The sequence below is a fragment of the Lithobates pipiens genome, unplaced genomic scaffold (genome assembly GCF_037356315.1).
Source record: "Lithobates pipiens isolate NorthernLeopardFrog02 unplaced genomic scaffold, aLitPip1_a1.2 Scaffold_27, whole genome shotgun sequence".
Classification (NCBI taxonomy): domain Eukaryota; kingdom Metazoa; phylum Chordata; class Amphibia; order Anura; family Ranidae; genus Lithobates; species Lithobates pipiens.
The window spans coordinates 132,502,041-132,522,783 of NW_027507788.1; positions in this window are offsets into that span (position 1 = coordinate 132,502,041).

The window sequence follows — 20,743 nt, forward strand, 5'->3', positions numbered from 1 at the left end:
TGAATAAGACTGTAATGAATTGCTTTTACTCCTTGTAGCGTGCCATGGACTTTTATTCAACAATAAGCTCCATTTTATTTTTATTTTTTTTGCATAGTATCATGGTCAGAATGTATGGGTGCCTATGCTGCTTGGTGGGTATGTTTGGTATAATAATACATTTTATATATATATATATATATATATATATATATATATATATATATATAAAATTACATCACTGTGTGTATTCTGAACATTGACACATTCTTAACTGCAGACTGTACTAAAAATACACCTGAAGTCATTTGCAATTCATCTTGTGTGACTGTGTAATCATTATTTGGCCCGCAGTAAAAGAACAGACGCAACATGGCAACTTTGTAGTCACTATGTTACCTGTAATGCACTGTTATTTATGTTACTCGTTATTTGTCATTTCTTTCAGTGTCTAAATCCAATGCTTTAATAGTAACTTTAATGAAATGATGCATATATTTAAATGCCTCCAATATTTTCTTATCAAATTGAGCTGATAAAGTTTTTTTCATTGTGACAGTCAGTCAGTCGATCTACTTGTTTTGTTTTTGTTCAAAGATAATTTTTATAGCCATTTCTATTAAGTGCCTTGGCCATTTAAGACACATGGACCCCTGGAATGAAATCTGTTCTGGAAGAAATGGGTTTTGCTCCAATACAGTCCTTTCCTTTTTTATAACTTGCACTTACTATTACCACTGAAAGCTAACTGGCTTCTCTGTATGGTTTTGGCTTTTATGTTTGAGAGCGTGAAGCAAAAAACAAACTTTCCCCCAGCAACCAATCCCATTCTATACCCATAGCATCGGTTTGTTTTAGGTCAGGGTTGGCAACAGGGTGATTATGTTCTACTGACCCCTGAACTCTTCAAACCTTCCTCATTTTTAATGAGACTTGCACCCTTGTGATTTTTTTTTTTATTACTTTCATTTTGTTCAGGGAGGTCTCCACCTCCTCCAGGGTTGTCTACCTCTGATATGAGTATTGCTTTTCATCTTTACATATGTCCTATCCTGCAATGAATAATTAAGGGAAAGATGAAAGGCATGCACTATTTTCACTTTGGACGCTGCAGTAAAAGTTAATTTATTTGTCAAGTGCTCACAGCCCAGTTTCCACAAGCATAAGTTAAGAAACCACATTGATTCTTAAAGAAATAATGCCTAATTACAATAATAGCCAAATGAGTATCTAGTCTTAAAGATGGATCCTGTCTTGTCAAGGGAACCTTTCCGAAGAAAGACAAGGAAACTGCCATTGCTAGCTTCTCATTATGCAAATGCTAGTTCCCCGACCGTCATGCTGACCCTCCTTCATCAACACTTTGAGTCACTAATCCAAAATATGTGTGCTGATACTGACTTATCTTTGACTTTCCTGATAGCCATATACAGTGCATCCAGAATGTGTTCACAGCGCTCCACTTTTTCCACATTTTGTTGTGTTACAGGCTTATTTCAAACTGGATTAAATTCATTATTTCCTCAAAAATCTACAAACAATACCCCATAATGACAACATGCAAGAAGTTTGTTTGAAGCTCCTCTCTCAAAGGAAGGCTAAAGCCTTATATATTATAGCTGTTCACAAGACACCCACACACAAATAGCATCTACCTGTGCTCATTGAGTTTAGGGAGCCGGTGGTTTAGCTACACGTGATCCTCTGTGGGATATGAGAAAGAGAAACCGCAAAAACATACCGGCCCATTCTATAGCTAAAATGGCACCCCTGACATTCTCCTCAGCTACCCCGCGCAGCGATGTTCCTCAGTGTGCTTCAAAAGAAAAAAAAAAGCACATTGAGGAACAGTTTTGTATGAACCATCTATTTATAATTTGGGGACTATTGATAACGTGTTTGAACCTGAACTTTACTTAGGGGGCTGTGCATATGCCCCTTACTGCTGGTGATTTAAAGACATACTTACATAGAAAAATCACTGAAAGCATGCATGCTAGTGAGTAATTTATTTGATTATTTATAGCACTTTGCACTTTAGTTCACCTTTTATCACTACCGTTTAGTATTGTATTAAAGGAGTTGGTACACTTTTTTTAAATAGAAAGTTATTTATAGCGCACTATTGATAGCATATGCCAACCTATACTGGTTACCTGTCTTATGGCTTTATGATGGCCCCTATCGCTCCTAAAGTTATTTCTTAATTTTTTTTTTCTTCTCGATATATTAATATAGGATTTTTGATTTACATATAATTTTTTTCTTTTCTTTTGTGTTTTTTTACATATGAATGAGGTCGTTTTGAAGATTTTTTTTCAGCTCATTTTGCCTCTGTTTTCCATAGAATTTAAATGCAGTTTCCATAATGTTACCCTTTCTCAAAAAACTTTTATCTATTATATTTCAGTTTTGAAATCTTCCTTCACCATCCCATCCAGGATTATTAGAATTTACAGTTTTTGTTTGGGCTAATATATCCTGGTTTTATCTCATACCCTTGTAATGATGGGTTAACTGGCTTTCCTTATCTTCTGGGATAGTTCCGTACGTTCCCCACTTGCTACCCTTAGTTCATATTAATAGTGGACAACTGACAGTAGCCAATGTATCCTTGGAGGGTGACTTTTTCTCCGCCCCCCCCCCCAATGACCAGGTTATGTGGACATAAATGTTTAACCTAATATATTTGATAGCTATGATCCTTACTTCCCTCATGATCTTTTTCTATCTCCCCTTCCCCAAAGGTAGGTTTGTTCATATATTGCTCAGGACTATCAGATATTATATTTCACAAAGTCATAATCCCATGACCCCCTTAAATAGATTATCCCTGAATGTACTGAGACTCAATATTCTACAAAAATGCACCAAAGCTTTCCGCTCCTTTTCTACTAGGAAGGCACACATTTTATGCCATCATGAAACACATTTTACAACTCAATCCACTCCTAAAATTCTATAGTGCACTATATCCACAGGTATTTACAGCCTCTGCTGCAACCAAACAGCGTGGTGTACTTATTGCCTTCCATTGCAATATGCCTCTCACAACTTTAAAAGAGATTAAGGATCCAGAGGGTAGATACTTGAACCTTACAGGTCAATTAGCAGATTCTGCTGCTACAATAGTATCCTATTATGCCCCTAATAAAAGACCCATATCATTCCATTCACATCTTTTGCAGGTGGTGGAAACCCACAAAATAGGCAGAGTAATTATTATATGTGGAGATTCAAACCAGATCCTCCTGCCCTTCTTAGACAAATTCCCAATATCCCAATCGAAAACTCCCAATAAATATTCCTTTTCACAACTCATTGCGAAAAACAATCTAATAGACTCAATGGCAGGAATTGAACCTGATTAAACAACAATATACACATTATTCGTATCCACACAATTCATTCTCACGAATTGACTATGCATTCTTAACCATAGGAATGGCGCCTGAGATCTTGTCATCAAAGATCATACCGGTCACATGGTCTGCTCATAATGCAGTTTTTACTGTCAACCTCTATGATTCCCAAAGCTCATGATCCCACATGGTATCCCAAAGACTCTCATTTTTAAAATACAAAACCTAAAATAGATATTGAATCTGCTCTCAAGGAATACCTAATACACAACTCCACCCCTTACATATCCCCACTTACCCTATGGGAGAACCAGTTCTTTGTGGGAATTGTTTAAGACGAGCTGCGCTGTTTAATAGAGAACGCAAAACACTGTGTAGTAAATTAGAAGCAGCTTTTAACTCTAGTTATATGGCATTTCAAAATAACCCCTGTCCAAAATTAAAGCTTAAATTGGACAAGGGCAAATAGGTATGGTGTGATTTTTTTTTAAGTGCTTTGTCAGCTGTTTCTGTAAGAAATTAATCAAACTCCAATCACATTAAAGCTAATAAACCTGACACCCTTTTGGCCCATACACTTAAATCTTATCAAAAACCCTCTAAACAAATGTCTGAAAATTTCCAGATATATTCTAATGTGAAAATACTATAAAAGTTTAGATCAAACTTGGCGATATTATATTCACCCGAAAAGAAGCTGAATACCTCTAAGCCCTTGTACACACGGTTGGACATTCTGACGGAAAATGTCCGATCGGACCGTGTTGTCAGATAATTTGACCGTGTGGGCTTCATCTGACTTTTTCCGTCGGAATGTCCGACCAAAAAAGTTTGATAGCTGGATATAAAAAAAATTCCGACAAAATTCCGATCAGACAAAGTGCCACGCATGCTCAGATCAAATTCCTAGACCAAAGTTATTGGCTACTAGCCTGAACGTAGTCCCGTCGTAACTAAATTACGTCATGTTACGAACGATCGGATTTTCCATCAACTTTGTCTGACCGTGTGTATGCAACACCAGTTTTTGGACAAAATCCGATGGATTTTGTTGTCTGAATGTCTGACCGTGTGCACAAGGGCTAAGGCAGATGATTTTTTTTTCTCCCATATCTCTCTCCCCTCATTATCACAAATATAAGCAGACTTGCTAGAAGATCATATCTTGGCTAAGGAAGTGCTCAATGCTATAAAAACATTAAAACTTAATGCCTGGACCTGATGGGTTCTCTGCTTTATACTTTCTTTTGTGGAAACTTTATCTCCTGTTTTAGCCAATGCCTTCAATTCCCTCCTCAAAGGTCAGTCTTTTAGACAGAAAACACTGACAGCAATTGTATGCATGCTTTCCAAACCCCATACCGATGATACAATTTGGTCAAATTATCGTCCTATTCTCTGTTGAACCTAAACATAAAGATTCCAGCTAAGGTTCTCACTTTGCTAAAACATGTCACATTCCATCCTGTTTTCTCTCCTTAGACATTAAAAAGCATTTGATTCTATATCATGGTCTTATATGCATTTTACTTCGCAGAAATGGGGCTTTGGCCCTCGTTTCCTACAATGGATCGCTGCATTATTTTGGGAAGGGGCACAAAACAAGGGTGCCCTCTCTTGCCTCTTCTATTCGCCCTGCTTATTGAACCATTGGTCCAGAGAATTAGAACTGATCCTTCCATTACAGGCATAGAACTAGGTGGATATCATCATAAATAGTGTGCATTTGCGGATGATATTCTTCTATTCTTATCCTCCCCACAAATCTCTATCCCTACTCCTTTGAACATCCTAAGCAGCTTTTCGGTTATTTCAGGTCTTAAAGTTAATATGCAGAAATCAACAGCATTGGACATTTCATTATATGATAAGGAAAGGTGTACTGTTAACCACTTAAGGTCCGGGCCTCTTTTTCAGACTCAGTGTTTACAAGTTAAAAACACGTTTTTGTGCTAGAAAATTAGAACCCCCCCAAACATTATACATTTTTTTCTAACACCCTAGAGAATAAAATGGTGGTCATTGCAATACCTTTTGTCACACCGTATTTGCGCAGCTGTCTTACAAGCGCACTTTTTTTTGGAAAAAAATTAAGACAACAGTAAAGTTGGCACAATATATATTTTTTTATATTGTGAAAGATAATGTTATGCCGCGTAAATTAATACCAAACATGTCACGCTTCAAAATTGCCGCCCACTCGTGGAATGGCGTCAAACTTTTACCCTAATGCCACATACACATGATCGCATTGTCTGGCGGAATTGGTCCGGCAGACAATTTGGATCACTTTTATTCCTATTACAAGGAATGTAAACATCCCCTTGTAATAGAAAAAAGCATGACAGGTCCTCTTAAATATGAGATCTGGGGTCAAAAAGACTTCAGATCTCATATTTGGACTTGAATGCAATAAAAATAAAAAATAAATTGTCAATTGAAAAAATGTGGCTAAGAGGTATGGGCGGAAGTGAAGTTTTTGACGTCGCTACCGCCCTGCTATGGTATGGGGATGGGTGGGGGCCATCTTAGCCTCACTCGTCTCTATACCAAGGTAGTGACAAGACCCGACCGCCTCCTTCACGGCCGACGGCTCTGGTAAGAGGCGGAGGTTGCGGGAGAGCGGCCAGAGGGGGGTGGCACTTCTCCCACTGCCGATAACGGTGATATCGCAGCGAATCCGCCACAGAAACCACCATTTTCGTTTACCGAACCACCACCTGAAGAGATAGATGCTTCCAGTTGTGGCAGCAGCTATTGGCATTACGAGATATCTCTCTTTAAAAAAGGGATGTACATCATCGTGTGGCGGTCAGTAAGGAAGCATTTCCTTTTAAATGGGCTACACACAGTCTGCCTTACTTGGGTATCCAGCTCACCGCAGACCACAAAGATCTATTTTCCACCAATTATCCAGCCTTATTGAAACAAACCACGAGTTTGTCAAAATAGTCATCTTTGCCACTTTCCTGGTTCAGGAAAATCAATTTAATCAAAATGACCATTCTTCAGAAATTTTTAGATTTATTTAGAGTTCTCCCTATACACACCCCAGCTTATTTTTTAAGAATTATACAGCAGAGAGCAATGCAATTTACTTGGGGACAAATTAAACCAAGATTTCCTAAAGAAACCTTCCATCTCCCCAAATTGTGGGATGGCTTGGGTTTCCCTAATTTCATGACATATTATAAGGCTGCTCAAGTGGCACAGCTGTCAAAATATCAAGCTACTACTGAAACCCCCCTCTGAGTTGCAATAGAAGCAGTGGACTGTGACCCTTTCCCAGTATCGAATATATTATAAGTTAAGGTTAAGTCCAGGGGATCGTAAGAACCTTCTGAACCCAATCACTAAATATTCTTTATCATTAGGGGATAGACACAGAACTATGTACGGTCTACAATCTTTACATAACCCACTCAATTTCACAAAAATCCAGCGTGGACCTTTCCGAGCCTGGTCAAAGGCTGGTATCTCATGCTTACACGACTTGGTTTTTTAGATTCATAAATATTCCCTTTTCCAGATTTATGTAAATCCTATGGGCTTCTCCAATCTGAATTATTTTGCTATTTACAAATTAAAAATGTCTGCACTCCCTCTCTAAATACAAAGATTGCTATGTCAAAACTGTACAATTTCGAAAAAATTTGCTTAAAAAGATCCATATTGTAGGGGGAGAATTTCATCGCACTATTCTCAATTGCTTACTAAACCTGATGCATCCCCACCCTCTTATGTGGTCAAATGATCTATGTTGTACTAATTGATACAGCAGAATGGTCTGAGATATGGTCCATAACAAAATCTTCCTCACCGAATGTAACAGCAATTGAGACTGCATACAACATACTCACACAATGGTACTTCGTTCCAGCTAGAATCTCTAAATATGTTCCGGATCATTCGCGCTTCCTGTTTTTGCGGCTGTTCAGAGCTGGGTTCATATTTACGCGTGTGGTAGAAACGTCCCTTGGTACACTAATTTGGGAAAATTGTATTTTCATGGTTGCCTCGGCATAGTTCGAAAGCACTATTACACCTGATCTGGCATTGGCCTTTCTAAACTTAAGACCAGAATTTCTACAACAAAAACAGTTTAAATTATTAATAGAGCTCTTAACAGCTGCTAAACAGACTATAGCAAAAGCTTGGAAAACACCTACTCTGAATTTAGCAAATACCAAACATAGAATGAACCATACTCTGTTACAGGCAAAGATGGAAGCTTTAGATAAAAACAGTCTAAAAAAGTTTAATAATCCAAGGAACCCATTGATTAAACATTACTTGCCACCAGACTTCGAAGACCAAGTCGTTTTTTTTTTCTTGGTAGATGAGGAGTTAAAGATCTATTACTACCCTCTGGAAGGAACCTACCTTCAGGGACCTCCTATTGCCGCGTACACACGAGCGGACTTTTCAACGTCCAAAGTCCGACGGACTGAGTCCGTCAGACTATTCGATCGTGTGTGGGCTGCAACGGACTTTTGACTCGCCAAAGTCCGAAGGACTTTAGAATATGGAACATGCTTCAAATTTTCCCGACGGAACTCCGCCGGACCCGGGTCCCTTCGAAAACTCCGCTCGTGTGTGTGCTATTCCGACGGACTAAAACCGACGCTAGGGCAGCTATTGGCTACTGGCTATGAACTTCCGTATTCGAATCCAGTCGTACGTCATCACGTTCGAATCCGTCGGAGTTTAGTGTGATTGTGTGTGGCCAAGTCCGCTCCGCCGAAAAGTCCGTCAGAACTCCGTCGGAACTCCGACGGAACTCCTTCGGAAGTCTGTCGGACATAAGTCCTCTCGTGTGTACGGGGCTTAAGCCTTCCTCTTCCTACTTGCTTTCTTTCTCCTCCTTGTTGTAAACACCTTCCCCTCCCTATTTTTCATATTACCTTTTTAATACAGGTAACCTCCACTATAGTTGGTTGACATACCATAATATTATGTTGATATTAGGGTACAAATCAGTGGTAGAGTAACCATAATGTTCCACTATTAAAAAGAGCACCAAACATACTAGCGACTTTACATAAATTGATATATATATATATATATATATATATATATATATATATATATATAATTCTAATGGTAGATTCTTGTTTAGATGGATAACTATTGATTTACTGCATTGCTCGGTCTTAATTTAATTCTTAACTAAACAAATATATGATGTCATAGGCGACTAGAGATATATTTTCCTGTAATAAGATTATCTTAACCACTTGCTGACCAGCCGCCACAGTTGTACTGCGGCAACATGGCTCAGCTGCGTGAATCACCGTTATGCTACGTCGCTTCTTTATGTGGCCACTAGGGGTGCGAGTGCAGTCGTGATGACCGTCAGGAATCGGGATCTCTGTGTGTAAACTGAGAAAAAAAAAATTTTTTTTTTTTTTAAAAAAGGGGATATTTATTATAGCAAAAAGTACAAAAATATTTTGTTTTTGTTTTTTTCAAAATGATTGCTTTTTTTTTGTTTATAGCGCAAAAAAATAAAAACTGCAGAGATGATCAAATACCACCAAAAGAAAGCTCTATTTGTGGCAAAAATAGATGTCAATTTTGTTTGGGTACAACATTGCATGACCTTGCAATTGTCAGTTAAATTGAGGCAATGCCGAATCTCAAAAAATGGCCCGGTCATTCAACAGCCAAATCTTCTGGGGCTGAAGCGGTTAATGTTACGATGTAAAAATTTTCACTTTTACTCATTACATTCAATGTTTTCTAATTATCTTTTAAAAACGTGAACAAGGAAGTTTGTTTGAAATCTTTTCAAATGTATTAAAAATAAAAAACCAAAAAAAGTCACATGTACATCAGTATTCACAGTCTTTGCTCAATACTTTGTTGAAGCACCTTTAGCACCATTTACATCCTCAAGTCTTTTTGTGTATGATGCTAAAAGCTTGGCACTATTTTTGGGCAATTTCTCCCATTCTTCCTTGCAGGACAACCCAAACTCCATCAGGTTGAATTAAAAGCATCAGTACACAGTCATTTTCAGATATCTCCAGAGATGTTTAATCAGGTTCAAATATGGGCTCTGGCTGGGCCACTCAAGGAAATTCACACAGTTGTCCTGTAGTCACTCCCTTGTTATATATTGGCTGTGTGCTATTGTCCTATTGGAAGATGAACCTTTACCCCAGTCTGAGGTCCAGAGCACTCTGGAGCAGGTTTTCATCAAGGGTCTCTCTGTACACTGCTGCATTCATCTTTCCATCGATCTTGACTAGTCTACCAGTTCCTGCTGCTGAAAAACATCCACACAGCATGATGCTGCCACCACCATGCTTCACTGTAGAGATGGTATTGGCCAGGTGATGAGCAGTGCCTGGATTTCCCCAGACCTGATGCTTGCCATTCAGGCCAAAGCGTTTAATGTTTGTTTCATCAGACCAGAGAATTTTGTTTCTCATGGTCAGAATCCTTCAGGTGCCTTTTTGTCAAACTCCAAGCGGGCTGTCATGTGCCTTTTACTGAGGAGTGGCTTCCATCTGGCCAGTCTACCCTACAGGCCTGATTGGTGGAGTGCTGCAGAGATGGTTGTTCTTCTGGAAGTTTCTCCTCTCCACAGAAAAACACTGGAGCTCTGTAAAGCCCCATACACACTATCAGTTTTTCTGCTGAGTTTTTCCTTCAGATTTACCAAAACCATGTAGTGCAAGGACCTGTCTGATTGCATACAAATTGAAACTCCTAAGGTTTGACCTCATATTATATGGTTTTGGTAAATCTGAAGGAAAAACTCAGCAGAGAAACTGATGTGTATGGGGCTTTAGAGTGACCATCAGGTTCTTGGTCATCTCCCTGACTAAGGCCCTTCTTCCCGTTATCGCTCTGTTTGGCCAAGCGGACTACTCTAGGAAGAGTCCTGGTGGTTCCATTTACAGATGATGAAGGCCACTGTGCTCATTGGGACTTTCAATGCTGTAGAAATGTTTCTGTACCCTTCCCCAAATCTGCCTTGATACAATCCTGTCTCTGAGGTTTCCAGACAGTTCCTTGGACTTCATGGCTTGGTTTGTGCTTTGACATGCACTGTTAACTGTGGGACTTTTATATAGACAGGTGTGTGCCTTTGCAAATCATGTCCAATCAACTGAATTCACCACAGGTAGACTCCAATCAAGTTGTAGAAACGTATTGATGATAATCAGTGGAGACAAGATGCACCTGGCAAAGGCTGTGAATACTTAATACTTTTAAAATAAATTTGAAAAGATTTTAAACAAACTTCTTTCATGTTGCCAGAATGGGGTGTTATTTGTAGAAATTTTAGGAAAATAATGAATTTAATCCATTTTAGAATAGGGTTGTAACATAATAAAATGTGGAAAAAGTGAAGCACTGTGAATACTCTCCTCCGGATTCACTGTATGTTCTGAGCTAGGGATTTACATTGTAATATGTATGAAACCTGAACTACACTAAATCTGAGCACAATAAAAAATATATTTAATCAATTTTTAGTATTTAAAGCAAACTCCCATCCATCCAGGGCAGATGATTCATGTAGCTTTTGCTTCCTCAGGCAGGAGGGTGTACTTGGCTAAGACAACGCCTCCTCGCCTCCTGAAAACTCCTAGGATTTATGACATAATTTGCCTTGGCTTGGAAACTGGAAGTGACTGGAAAAATTTAAAAAAACAAGTTTGAAACAAGTAAACTGATATTCTTTCCCATCTATTTACTAATGCTAGCAACACAAGGATTACACATAGGCAACATTAATTGAGAGAGTGAAGTTTCTGTGTTAAGGTGTGCCAGATTGCCCCTTAGCTATAATAGCAGGCCAGAAAACATGGATCAGTATTCGTGCTAGGTCTGGACATTTTACAGAAGATCTTACAGAGTGTGCCGGCATCTAAAGAATTTCTTCTATCATTGGATAGTTTGACACAGAGTTTACAATTTACATATTGCTGAAGCCAGGTACACATTATAATTTTTTTTGTTCAACCCAGCGGGCTGAATAAGAAAAAACTGAAGAGCTCGCTGTACTAACTATCCCCACTGAGCTATTGTGTTCTGACAGGGGGACTCTGCCAAAACACACCAGTTAGTGCTCATAGCCAATGGCTGCCAGGGCTGATTGGATGCAAATCGGATACTGGTTTTCCAGAACTGGACAATATTTTGCTTGTGTACCAGACTTAAAAGTTATACAGACATTAGTATATAAAAGTTTAACAAAAACATATCACCCATTGTATAAAGGTCTCATAGCCCAAGAACAGGATGATGAAGCAGACCTGTCTGTTATAATGCCTATACTGTTTTTTTTTTCAGAGGGGTCGGTTTAAATTGTGTGTATGTATTAGGGATGAGCCTAACAACGCTCGGTTCGGTTTGCAGCAGAACATGTGAACAGGCAAAACAATTTGTTCAAACAAGTCTAACTATGGGAAGTGAACATGAATATCATGCCGGGGGGGTGGCGCTTGTGAAGTGTAGTAACTGTATATACGGTATTATATCCCTTTCATGACTAAGCCTATTTTTGGAATTTGGTGTTTACAAGTTAAAATCCATATTTTTTGCTAGAAAATTACTTGGAACCCCCAACCATTATATGTATTTTTTTAGCAGAGACTCTAGAGAATAAAACGGCGATTGTTGCAATATTTTATGTCACACGGTATTTGCGCAGTGGTGTTTTAAATGCAACTTTTTGGGAAAAGGGACACTTTCATGAATAAAAAAAAAAAAAACTGTAAAATTAACCCAATTTTTTTGCGTAATATGAAAGATAATGTTACGCCGAGTAAATAGATACCAAACATGTCACACTTTATAATTGCGCGCACTTGTAGATTGGCGACAAAGTACGGTACCTAAAAATCTCAATAGGCGACGCTTTAAAAAATTTTTTACGGTTACCAGGTTAGCGTTACAGAGGAGGTCTAGTGCTAGAATTATTGCTCTCGCTCTGACGATCGCGGCGATACCTCACATGTGTGATTTGAACACCGTTTACATACGCGGGCGCGACTTCCGTATGCGTTTTCTTTGCTTCGCGAGCTCGCAGGGACGGCGGGCGCTTTAAAAAAAATGTTTTTATTTTTTTATTTATTTTAAAAGGACTAAATTGTTTTAAAAAAAAAAAAAATTGATCACTTTTATTGCTGTCACAAGGAATGTAAACATCCCTTGTGACAGTAATAGGTGGTGACAGGTCCTCTTTATGGAGGGATCGGGGGGTCTAAAAGACCCCCCACCCCTCCTTTACACTTCAATGTATTCAGATCGCCGAAAACGGCGATTATGAATACCGGATATTTTTTTAAAACCGGCGCCATTGGCAGCCGAGTAAACGGGAAGTGATGTCATGACGTCGCTTCCGTGTTTACGATGAGGAGACTGGAACGAAGCCGATTACGGCTTCGTTCCAGTTCCTCCGCAGCAGCCGGAGGCGTCGGTTCACTGATCGGTGCTCCCGATCGAGCGGGAGCACCGGTAACAGCGGCGAGAGGCGGCGGGAGGGGGGGATGTTTTTACACACTAAGTTGACACTAAATTCTATATTGTTCAAACATGGCATGGTTGTATTTGGAATTACACCCCAAAATACATTCTGGCGCTTCTCCCGAGTATGGGGATGCCACGTGTCTAACCATGTTCAGGACCCAGAAAACCAATCACTGCCTTCAGGCTTTCTAAGGGCGTACATTTTTTATTTCGCGCCTCACTGCCTATCACAGTTTCAGAGGCCATGAAATGCCCAGATAGCACAACCCCCCCCCCCCCCCCCCCAAATGACCCCATTTTGTAAAGTAGACTCTTCAAGTTATTTGCTGAGAGGAATGTTGAGTATTTTGCAGATTTTGCTTTTTTTTTTTTTGTAACAAAGTTTTGAAAAAATAAAAAAGTTTTTTTCTTTTCTTCATTTTCAAAAAACAAATGAGAGTAGCAAAATACTCAAGAAAAAGACAACTTCTCCTGCGCTCTGGTGTCTCGGTCTTCAAAGTGTGATACCGACAGTTTAAGATGGTAGTGTCAAAATGGTCTTGCATCCCTTCTTAGAATATTGGGTATTCAAATACTGGAGAAAAACAAAACAAAAAAAGGAAGGTGCACTGACCTAGTGCATTACCATAAATAGAGCTTTATTGAAAACCGAACAAATAGCAAAATGGTTACTCACAAACGAGTATTGATAAAAGGCATAATCAATACAATTGGATCCATTGCACCGAACATCGACACATCCAGATCTGATGTCAAATAAATTGATTGATGAATACTCCAACGTAAACGGCTGATGCGTTTCAGGGGAGAACCTCTTTCCTCAGAGCCAAACCAGGCAATGGTTCCTCGCTCAGGAGGGGCAATCCACCCCTAACGTTAAGAGCAAATCGCTCCTCCACCCCTGCCCCCAAGCTTCCGCATATATTTTTATTTTTTTTTGTTTTGTTTTTTACTGTGGTGGTGTAATCACCTCCTACATTGCTGGAGTCGCAGATTTACGCATCGTTGGAGCAAACGCTGTTGCTGTCAGAATAATTAAACCCATTCTGCAGCTGAATGGCATACCTGCTAAGCAAATGATGGTTAACAATAAAACAAAGTAACATTACAGTATAACAGTAAGCCCCTGTACGCACGGTCGGAGATTTCGACAACCAAATCCGTCGGATTTTGTCCGGCGGATCTTGTCCGAAACTGTTGCATACACACGGTCGGACTAAGTTATCGAAAAATCCGATCATTCAGAACGTGATGACGTAATTTCGTTACGATGGAACTACATTCAGGCTAGTAGCCAATAGCTTTGATGTAGGAATTTGATCTGAGCATGCGTGGCACTTGGTCCGATCAAAATTCTCTACACAAGATCGGAGTATGTCCGATCGAACCAGTTGGTCGGGAAATATTTCCAACATGTTGATAAATTGGGTCCGACGGATATTCCGACGGAATCAGTCCGATGCATACCACACACAGTCGGATTATCCGACAACACGGTCCGATAGGACACATTCCGACGGATTCTCCGACCGTATGTACAAGGGCTAAGACATACCATACCTGCAAAGCAAATACAATAAAACATAGTAAAAATAAAACATTACAGTTCTAAAATACAGTAAGTGCCCGTTCACACAGGGGCGACGCGACTTGCAGCGCGACTCACAGACGCGACCTGCACACGACTTCAGCGGCGACTTGCAAAATGACTTCTGTATAGAAGTCAATGCAAGTCGCCTGAAGTCGCCCCGAAAATACTACAGGAACCTTTTTTCGCCTGAAGTCGCTCCTATTAGAGCGGTTCCATAGTACAGAACGGAGCGCGACTTGTCAGGCGGCTAAGTCGCCTGACAAGTCGCGGTAGTGTGAACGGGCACTAACAATAGAGAAAGAAGAAAAATAAAAGCCAAAAATAGTTGTGGTTTTAATATTTTTTATTGTTTTTGTGTGTTTTTTTTTTGCACTTTATATAAACTGTAAACATTCCAGATTAGGGTCTCTCAAAATGTGATGGCCATTTCATCTTTCGAGAACCTGTGTAAGTATGCCCTAGGACTGTGCAATTCTGTACCCCACACTAATACTCCACTAGTGTGTGGTATCGTTTGAAACAGTCACCGATGCAGAGACCAGGTTGGTCAGGACAGGAGGGATAATAAAAGTGGGTGTCACGCTTAAATCTGCGTTTTCTGCAGACACATCTTCTTTGGAGATTTCTTTGGGTAGCAGTACCAGGGAGGACATATGGAAAATGCCTCTCATGCAGCCGGCTCACTGTATTTGCATTGGGAAGGTGGTCCACAGCACCGTCTGGTAACAGAAGGGATGTGATGATCTCTTCCTGGAATTTAAGGAAGGATCCAGTTCGTCCCGAAGCTTTGTATAGCACATAAGCATTCAGCAGAGCCAATTGGACTATATAGACACTTTTTTGTATCAGCGTATGGCTTTATGGGCAGTTGGGTACGGCACCAACAACTGGTCGTTGAGGTCCACCTCTCCCATGTTAAGGTTGTATTCATGGACACAGAGGGGTTTCTCCACAACACCAGTCGCCGTAGGAATTTGGATAGTCGTATCTGCCTGAAGGGAGTACAGAACGAAAACATTCCGATTATCCCTCCACTTCACTGCTAACAAATGATTACATTTCAAGCAGGTTCTCTCCCCCTGTCTAAGTCAGGACTCTACAAGCCATTGGGGGAAGCCCCAGCGATTAGATCGCACAGTGCCACAATCGCCAATTCCACAATCAAAAAGGTGCCTAAAAAGTGTCACGCTTGTGTAATAATTGTCCACATACAAGTGGTATCCCACTCCGAATAAGGGTGACACCAAGTCCCACACAATCTTGCCAGTGCTCTCTATAAAAACTGGGCAGTTCTCCGGCTCTATGCGACTATCTCTTCCCTTGTAAACCATAAACCTATATGTATAGCCTGTTGCCCTGTCGCAAAGCTTATACATCTTGACCCCATATCTGGCACACTGGCCGGGAAGATACTGTTTGATAAACAAGAGGCCAGAAAACTTAATCAGGGACTCATCAACACAGACACCTTGATCAGGAGTAAACAACGCTGCAAACTGTTGTATGAAGTAGTTTACAAGAGGCCACATTTTGTGGAGCCAATTTGTATCCAGGGTCACCCCAAGGACAACAGAGTTCATTGTCATTGAAATGCATGAACCGCAAGATCTGCTCATATTATGTCCTGGTGACGGAGGCAGAGAACACGGCCATATGGTGAATTGGATCAGTGGACCAATATGACCGCAACTCACTTTTTTTTTTTTTAACTATGCCCATTATGAGGGATAGGCCCAGGAAGGTCTTAAATTTAGAAACCATAATAGGTCTCCAATCTCTGGCAAGGGCTAACTGGGCATTAGCGGTGATGAATTGACCAGCAAGCAAATTGCTTTGGTCCACAACAAATCTATATAGCTCTTCCGGGAAAAACATTGAATAAAAATCAAGCGACATAAAATCAACAGTTTCCACCTGAATTCCGGGTTGGCCAGTGAATGGGGGCAGTACAGGTGCTGCAAAAATGGTGGGCTCCCAATTCAGATTGGCAAATGCAGGTGAAAGGGCGCTATGGACTTGACGGGCCTGCGTTTGTCTTCTTGGTGGCTGAGGAACTCTACTTGTGCTAGTCACCTCACCAGCTTGAGCTGCACTTATGGGACTCGCCACATCACCAAGTGTTACTGCAGTGCTGGATGTACAACCAGGATGTACTAGGCCACTGGTGCTTGCCAGTTCACCAGAAGAATGAGTGACACTAGTACTGGCTCTCTGCCCCATACGAGAGCCCTGTGGCTCTTGCACCTCAACAACAGCAGAAGAACGGGGTTGAGTACACCTGACCTTGGCAAGGACCACAAGTCTGTCATCAGAGCTATCTGTCAGGGGCTTCTGCTGTCTACAGGTTTGCATTCTGAGCCTGAATCTGACAGATGGGTGGATGATTTCCTCTTCACTCTCTCATCTGTCAGGCTCAGAAATGTGTAGGCCTCGTCACTAGTGTACCTTCAATTGGACATTTGGCCTCTAAATTTATTGGTACAACTAGTGAAACTCACAGGAAAAAAAGAGCACCTGACTGTCAGTGACTGCTTCAAACGCTACCAAAAAAACTGTAAGCCCTTGTACACGCGGTCGGACATTCCAACAACCAAATCCGTCGGATATTGTACGAAACTGTTGCATACACACAGTCGGACAAAGTTGTCAGAAAATCTGATCGTACTTAACGTGATGACATTATTTCGTTAGGATGGGACTACGTTCAGGCTAGTAGCCAATAGCTTTGGTCTAGGATTTTGATCTGAGCATGCGTGGCACTTTGTCCGATCGGAATTCTCTACACATGATCGGACAAAGTCCGATCGGATCACGTTGTCGGAAAATTTTATAGCCCAGCTGAAAAAGTTGGTCCGTCGGATACTCCGGAAACCGTCCGATGGAGCCCACACACTGTCGGATTATCCGACAACACGGTCCGATCGGACATTGTCCATTGGAATGTCCGACCGTGTGTACAAGGGCTTAGAGTTCGCAGGGACCAGGCCTGACTCTGCGAATGCTGCAGTTATGTGTTTAGTGTTTTGTAAGTGACCGTGCTCGATTGATACTGCACTTGTGTGGGCTGGGTGGAGGGGCTAAACGCAGGTGCTAGCAGGTATATGGGCTGATCCCGCTAACGCTGCATTTTTGGGAACCCTAAACTATTGGGGATATTAAAGTGGGTGTTGTGTGCCTCCTGCACAGTATACACCTGAAGCTAACCCTTATTGCTGGTGTTCTTTTTCTGTAACACAGGCAGGCAACTGCAGTAATTACAGTCGGTGTACTGTGTCATCTGCTCAGTGTGCACCTAAAGCTACCCCAATTGCGGATTTTCAAGCAGGCTCTATGTCTAGAGACAACGGTGCTGGTCGTGGACGTGATGCATCGTCATCAGCACGTGGCCATGGGACATGCTTGTCCTTATTTTCAGCAGCTGGACGTGTTAAGCCGCATCATGCCGAAGACTTGGTAGAGTGGATGACCAAGCCCTCCTCATCCTCTCTATCCAAGGCTCAGGGTACTAGCAAAGCAGCTGGCAACGCATCCTCTTCCCTTGTCTCAATGTCATCAGTCACTCCTTCCCTAGACCCACCATGTCCTCCTGAGGAGTCCCCTGAACTGTTTGAGCACAGTGTTGGGTACATGCTCCAGGAGGATGCCCAGCATTTTGAAGGTAGCGTGAGCGCAGAGAGAGGGGATGCTCAAGAAGGAGAGTAATCTGGCAGTCATGTTCCCTCAGCTGCAGCATACTGCCAGGTTTGCTCCAGTGATGAAGAGGGAGGGGATGATGAGGTCACAGACTCCATGTGGGTGCCTTATAGGAGAGAGGAGGAGGAGGAGAAGGAGGCACATCTCCAATGAGGCAGGATGCCCTTCGGGGGCCAGCTTAAGGGCAGCACACTGGCTGAATCACACTACAGAGCTCCACCTGTGCAGGGCGCTGCCTCTGCACGTTATTCCAAAAGTTCTTTGGTGTGGGCCTTTTTTGGGCCTTTTTTGAGATGAGTGCATCAGATCGCACCGCTGCTATTTGCAACATATGTCTCAAGCGTATGTCGCAAGGCCAAAACATCAGCCACTTGGGCACCACATGCTTGACCAGACATATGTTGACCCGCCATGCAGCTCGTTGGCAAGCATACCTTTAAAGACCCACACCAAAGAACAAAGCAGACCTCTCCTTGCTCCTCATCAACTGGGATCTCCAACCCAACTAGACTTTCAGTCCTCTCTGAAACCTGCACTGAGAGGAATGAAGGTGTAGAATTAGGTGTGTCACAGCCAAGTACTTGTGGGCACTCTGCTAGCAGTACACTGACGTCCGATTGTAGCAGGCAAATTTCCCTGCCCGAGCTGCTGGACCGTCGAAAGAAGTTCACTCCCAGCCATCCACATGGTTGAATGCTAGCTTGGCTAAATTGCCAGCACTTCAACTGCTGCCTTTTCAGTTGGTAGACTCTGCCCCCTTACGTGAGTTTGTGCAATGTGCGTTTCCTCAGGGGCAGGTTCCCAAACGCCACTTTTTCTCACGGAAGGTGATTACGGCTCTCTGCCGGCATGTGGAAGGCAATGTCCATGCTTTGCTGGACAGAGTGGTCAGCGGTAAGGTGCATATTACCGCTGACTCATGGTCCAGCAGACATGGACAGGGACATTACCTATCTTTCACGGCCCATTGGGTCACTCTTCTGGCAGCTGGGAAGGATGCAGGACAAGGTGCAGTAGTGTTGGAGGTTGTTTCACCACCACGCCTCCAAAATGCTTGTACTGGTTGTGACACACCTCTCTCCTCCACCCCCTCCTTCTTCTTCCTCCATGGCCTCTTCCAGTGCTTTGTACTCGGAACCAGCAGTGTTTCGTAGGCGGCCAAGGGGCTATGCAAGTACCCAGGCAAAAAGATGCCATGCCGTGCTTGCCCTGGCTTGTTTGGGGGGACAGGAGCCACACTGGGGCAGATATATTGTCATCTCTGCAGGGGCAGTCTGAGAGGAGCTTAAGCCAGGAATGGTGGTTTGCAACAATGGCACCAACCTCCTCTCCGCCCTCCAACAGGGACAACTGACCCATGTGCCCTGTGTGGCTCACGTCCTTAACCTGGTGGTGCAGCGGTTCTTGGGCAGGTACCCGGGCTTATAAGATGTCCTGAAGCAGGCCAGGAAAGTCTGTGTGCATTTCCGCCGATCATATAATGCTCACGTCCTTAACCTGGTGGTGCAGCGGTTCTTGGGCAGGTACCCGGGCTTATAAGATGTCCTGAAGCAGGCCAGGAAAGTCTGTGTGCATTTCCGCCGATCATATAATGCTCACGTCCTTAACCTGGTGGTGCAGCGGTTCTTGGGCAGGTACCCGGGCTTATAAGATGTCCTGAAGCAGGCCAGGAAAGTCTGTGTGCATTTCCGCCGATCATATAATGCCAATCGATTATATGATCGGCGGAAATGCACACAGACTTTCCTGGCCTGCTTCAGGACATCTTATAAGCCCGGGTACCTGCCCAAGAACTGCTGCACCACCAGGTTAAGGACGTGAGCATTATATGATCGGCGGAAATGCGATGCGATGCGTTCAGACAATCTTTTAGTCCGCAGCCCCAAGGTATGATTGGTTCCAGCAACCATCGCCAGCGTCTGATTTACATGGTGCAGGAATACCTAGGGGCAAGGTCAGATTTGGACACCTTTCCCACCAAAAATCCTCTGGCTTACTGGGTCTTGAGGATGGATCACTGGCCAGAGCTTGCACAGTATGCAATGGAGCTACTGGCCTGTCCTGCATCCAGTGCTCTTTCGGAACGCACCTTCAGTGCTGCTGGAGGCTTTGTAATCGATCACAGGGTGCGCCTGTCCACCGACTCGGTTGATCGACTGACCTTCATAAAGATGAATCGGTCTTGGATCACCACCAGCTACCAAGCACCTGAAGCTGATGTAACTTTTATTTTTTTAACTGCAGACTAATTAGCAGATGTAATCTGATACAGATGTTTTGTTTTAGAACTGCAAAGTACATGGTGATTCCATAATATTTTCTTCAGAATTAAGTGATTCCATATTTTTTTATGTGTAACATGAAAAATCTTAATACAGGTATAAAAAACTATATTAGATGGTGATTGATATATAAAAAAAATATAGTGGAATAGTGAATACTGTATGTGAATGGTACTGCAATCTAAAAAAAAAGCAAACTGGAACATTCGGCTATAAATATATGTGTAAATAGGACTAGATGCGCTACCAAAATTATAATGTATATAAACTCATAAAATACAAAGTTTTAACTGTAAACAAAAATCTACACCTGGGTTGATCTAACACCGTGAAGTGGAGGAAATTAA